Below are 6,217 nucleotides of genomic sequence, written 5' to 3' on the forward strand. Positions count from 1 at the left end.
AACCAAATTTGCGTTATGCAATAATGCACTATTTCTGAGAGTTTGTGCAGGATTTTCGCATATCCAGATTTTTTACCAAATGATTATAATATGTCAGTCAGTCCACTGACATTGTTGCGTTATACATGTATAACATTTTTGTATAATACAAGTGCGTGTGAGTGTTTTTGAAGTTTTCATTTGCTATCCTATTTTAATTTCCAAATTTTACATTATCCACTGATTTTTTGGCCATAAAATATTTTCTGTACATGATTTGATTACATTTCTTTCATACTTACATAACGTTTGGAAAACAAATACGTATACTCCTGAGATAAAGAAAGAAAATTATTTATTCCCTACAGTTAATATAGTAAAAAACTCCACTGATCTTCGTATACAAAAAACATCCAAACTACTTGATGTCGAAAACTTTAATAATAATAATAATAATAATAATAATAATAATAATAATAATAATAATAATAATATGAAAATTAAACTTAGGTTTTACTACAAGCTACATGCACTCAAATTGAGGGGGCACCTGTGGGGGGGGGGGGGGGGGGGCACGTGCCCCCCTGTGACCCCCCACAGTTACGCCTATGAATTATCCTGCTCTATTTGTCTGAGTTGCAGTTCATAAAAATAGAAGTCAGTTTAGTCACATTGTTTGTTTTCTCGTGAACCCCTCTATCCAATGTGAAAGTTGAATGACTTAGTACTTTGGATGGGAGTAATAAACTTTGAAATAAACCTTAACTGTGGTATTATAACCTCTACAATTAGTAAACGTTCTACAAATTAAGTTCAGGAGGGGTTCTTATAGGCAGACCATTGCTCCATCTGAAAGTCCATCATTTTATGAATTTAGTTGAGCGCTGATCATTTGATGTTTAGAATGAACAATTCTTGTAAGCAGAGCACTGTAAATCTGGAAGTTGTATCAGCGGTAATTGTTAATCTGGTAATGAGTATAGACTAACTTATATTTGTCAAAAATAACTGACCAAAAAATAACGCATCCATTAAAGCTTAGCTGAAGAGGCATCGGTTAACTACAATACCCAATAGGAAAAAGGGGGAAAAATCAAGACCTGCTGAAAATGTAAACTAAATAAATAATCATATCTCGTGTTGGAGTTCCGAGACAATGCTGGTTAAGGCCGCTGTGGTTATCGATGTATTGACGTCCTCCGGCACCTGTCAAATGTCAATATGTTCATGACCTCAAGGTGGCGAGACGGTGGCAACAGATGATCCAAGCTGAACTTAACAGTTATTGGCTGCTCGTAAGAATTCGACCATGTGCTGGCGCACTACCACCTAACGCTATGAACGCTATCACCATAGAGCTATCCTGAACGCTATCCTATGATCACAACGCCCTATGATTAGAGCAAGAGACCGTACAGCATCCTGCTGGCTTAGGCTAACTTCACCAGTATGGCTATAGGGTCGCCTGTATATTGCGCACCTTTTGATAATACATTTTCGGGGGCAAATCGCTTATTTATTCCAGTCTCGCGACCATTTATCAGTGAATGAGAAGGATAAGTTTTAGACTATAATGTTACAAGACCTCTGTGGTAATTTAGATATCTGTTAGTCAATATTTTCAACCATTCCAGAAAAAACATGTGAAGTATGTTAATCATTAATTCGTTCTCCATTAGTATATCATCTAGATTAATTAGTCTTTGTAATGATCACTAATTGATTTATAGTATTCTCTTTTAGGAGCAGAATGTGAATTTTTCGTGAAATGAGATCAGGTTAAGTCTGCTTTTTCATACACAGATGTATATGAATAAAAGATGATAGGGGACTCAAAAAAAAAAAGAAAAAAAAACGGATGATGATGATGATAACTTCTCATTGGTTTTATATATGTAGGCTCGAATGACATTGAACTGGACTAGTTACTAGCTTGAAATTTAGTGCCTTTATAAAAGTTTTACTGTTGACATCTCTTTACTTCCACTTTTTCAGGTTCAGATTTTACTGGCATTTAATCAGATTTTACTGTACTGGTTCTGAATGAATTAAGCAGCTGTGCAGAGTTGGTTAGAAGTTTCATATGCTAATTTTATGTGTAATAACACTACATCAAGTATATCATGTTACAGGGCAGGAAAATGGTCATGTTATCCTTTGCAGTGTCATTAGTAAGAGAGTTATTTTGAAAAATAGACAATAGTATATATAATGGGAAAGTAACATTTTTTCTGTTGGTTAAACTGTGTCAGAATGGAATGGGATGTAATATGACATTTAGGCCAAGTGCCAAGCACTATAGTAGATTCACATCAACCGTGCATTTGATGTCTAGGCCCGTCCCTTACGACGCTCCTGATTGGCTGTTGATAAGCCAATCACAGGGCTGGAAACTCTCAGACTCTCTCGAGAGTTCAAACGTATCCCTCAGGAGAGGTGGAACATACATCCTACCTATGTGAACTCTCGAGAGAGAGTAAGGGACGGGCCTAGACATCAAATGCGCGGTTGATGTGACTCCACTATAGGTTCTATAGGGTCATTCAGCGCTGAAAGAGAAATTGGGAGCAAAAAGGGTATAAAAGGTGTAACAGGAGGAAAGCCTCACTGCCTCATTATGAAACCATTCTTAGCAGAGGGTGGAAAGAATGAGAGAGAATATGAATGGAGGTACAGTAAAGGGAATGGGCCGTAGGGATGCTGCAAAGAACATAAGTAATCCTTACAGTGCACCGCGTGAGGTGAACTGACAGCACTATCCCTACTGGGCAGAGAAAAATAAAAGCATTTAGTTTGTATATAAGCTTGCAGGTTTTCTCTGACCTAATTAGTATCATCATTCAATAAAGGATAAATAAAAATGAAAAATACTCACCGGAAGTTCTCTAAGCCTTCTAAATTAGTTCCTGCTGATATGAACAAGACTGAAAGAAGATTTTTTTTTTTATCTTGAGTTGTGCATTTTTGTTTATGTAATGTCGTTACAGGCAACAACAAATAAGCACATGTATTGCTTTTGCGATTAAATTTTATATAACGAGGTGATAATTGTGCAATTATTACCTTGTTATTTGAATTAAAATTTAAGATTATGAGGTCATAAGTCCACGGAAAAATGGTAGACAACCATATACATCATATCCAGTAAAGATGCTGATAAATGGAAAGTAATAAAAAATCTTCCTTTTTACTTGGTAATTACTGGAACATTCGTAAATATGCTCACTATATCTGTAGGTCTATATGGTTACGGGCTGTTGAAGAGCTAGAGCCCGTGCCAGCTTAATTAAGGGTGGCTTAATCTAGAATTCTAGATAGTAGGTCTATGGCTACTGAATCATAATTGTAGGCCAATGGCCTAAAAAAAGATAACCGATACGATCATTATAACAACCAGAGCCCACTTAGTAGCTATTCTTTTCTTGCTATTTTCTTTTGAACCAGAAGATCTACCAGCTCCTCCTTTTCCCTTTCTCTTCAGAAAGAGGATAGATGTGAACACCGAGTTGCCTGAAGGCTACCATTAGCAGCTGAAAATCAAAATGGAATCAACTGAAAAACATGAAAATCGAGAGACATTAGTTAGAAACAAATTGAAGATCTTGTGAACCTCAAAGGAAATTGCCAGATGAAAAGCTGAACGCATACATAATTTCATATACACCATTTCAATACCTAGAAAGTCCTCCATTCTTCCTGTGCACACAACAAGTTCAGCAAGAGGGAGGACAGGTGCACTTTCTCCTATATATCCTTGTACTTTTGTCTGCTTATGTATCTTTTAGGGAAACGGGAAATGCGTGTACACGCATTTATGACAAAAATATCATAAATAATGTGATGCAAGAAACTGGAGGCAAAAATTTTTGGAATGGACGGGAATGTGAGACCTTTGGTTCTTGGTTTAGATGAACTACAGTTTTATACAAATATCTAAATACTTCTAAATTTGATACACCTTGAATTTTATAAAGCGAATTTTCACTTAATGAGGTTTTATGAGTAATATACTCATATCATTGGTGAGGTTTAATTTATTCGTTTTTTCTGTAGTGATTTTATTTTTTTTATAATATTTATGAATAGCATGCAATAGTTCTTTCAAGACAGGAATACAGGTCTATTATGATTAATATGATTTACTTCAATCTCTTGCTTTATTCACACACACACACACACACACACACACACACACACACACACACACACACACACACACACACACACACACACATGAATATATTATATCCAGTGTTAAACCAGGGATAAACTGGGACTTTTACTGACGTTAGTACTACATGTCGAATTTTAAATTAATTTTTTTTAATAAATTTGGCAAATCCAAAGCGCAAAATCTTGTTTTAAAGTTTACCTTGATACGCGAGAATACTTATATTTCATACGTGCATTACGTTCTATCCTAACGTGTTCCGTCATATATAAGCATATTGTAGGATGTCAAAATTAGTGTTTATTAAACCACCAACTGAGCAGAAAATGAATAGAGAACTTGGGGTTGTATACAGTGAATACTATTGTCCAAATACAAAATTTGTCAAACCTTAAACCAGAAGTAGCATTGTGAAATGAGATGAATCTTCTCTTAGGGGTGGAGAAAGTGTATTGCTCAACTGCTCTCAATTAAGAGGACGGATGCTCTGTATGATAGTATTATTATGTTTAACGTAGGAATGTGTTACCGATCATATAGGCTAACCATGCCTAAAAACTATAATACTATAAATGACCAAATGCCGTTAAAATGGTAAATATAATGCATACTTCATAACCCAAGAAACAAATAACTAATATGAAGGAATGGTTATGGAATGAAGGCATTTTATTCATGAATACGCTTATAAGGCTCTTCTACTGTATAATAATAAAACATTTCCACAGCATATCTCTAAGTTACAGATTTTTAAAAGTGACTGCAAATTTATTATCTCTCCATACATTTAGAACCTTACATAGGGTGACAAGTAATTTGTGGATTTCCTTTGTTTTGCTGTAGGCAAAACGTTCGTTTTTATTAAAACTGGCTTTATATACTTATAATAATTATCAAAGGACTTTATAAGTAAAACATTATATTAAAATATGTATTAAATAAATCATTAATCTATTTATTATTTACGAAATGTTCTTATTGAAGATAAAAAAACCGAGTAATCGGAACTCACGAACAAATCGAAGGAATCGAATAAGTTATACTTATCCCAGTCACTTGATCATAACAAAACCTTCGCAGTCTAGAAGAATTTCGTCATTACTCCCGAAATATGGGGATTTTTGGCACCTCTTCGCCTTTCGACCAATATGTCGGTAAGTTATCTTTATAATTGCAGGCATATTTTCTCCGACAAGGAGTTTGAATATGGAAAGAAAAGCCTGATATTGAAATGACAGTTTCCGCCTTTCACGAAAGTCGCCTAACGTCAAATTCTATTTTTCGGACTGATTATGAGTCACTGGTTTCTTGTGATAACAGTGCTCCTTTCGTAATTAATCATTAAACGCTGCTGGTTTATATATTATTTGAATTTTCAAACAGTTTGGGTACCTTCTGGATAGGTTTGCCTAATTACTGGGAAAAGTTTGAAGGAATTCTTTTGTGAACGATTGATTTAGGCTCTTGGGTAGGTTACTCTTCAGTTGCCTTTATTTAGGTCAAGGTCAACATCTGTAGCACCTAGATATAGCCTAATGTTAGGTTATTGTCCGATGATATAACTCTTGTTGCTGAATCCTTTGTTAGATCAGTGGTTAGGCTATCTATAGGACGTAGACTAAGCCTAATAGGTACGCTAAATGACTGAAGGCTAGATCCTAACCTAGTAGCCTAGGCTAGCCTAAGTTAGGATTTGCGCAGTGTGACCTACTGTGATGAGCTAGGCTAACCCTTTGTCCCAGAGCAGACAAAGATGAAGTAGCCTACATAGTAGCGTAAAAAATCACTGACGAGCAACCCTCATCACGCTGGACTGGTCTTAGGGGGAAACACCAGCGACTACCGACCCATATCACGGTGGATAGGTCTTATTCACTCGATATTTAAATGGTGAAACAAGAATACAATTACAACTCCAAGCATACCATTCAAAAGATTGAAGTTTCGTCAACATAATGTGATATATGAAAGCCACATACGAACTAAAATAAGCACGTGACGCTCTTCGTAAAATATGTTTTCAAGGCAGTTTTGAAATTCAGTATGGCGGCTACTGTGTGGATGTAC

This window comes from Macrobrachium nipponense, chromosome 4 (assembly GCF_015104395.2).
Source record: "Macrobrachium nipponense isolate FS-2020 chromosome 4, ASM1510439v2, whole genome shotgun sequence".
NCBI lineage: Eukaryota > Metazoa > Arthropoda > Malacostraca > Decapoda > Palaemonidae > Macrobrachium > Macrobrachium nipponense.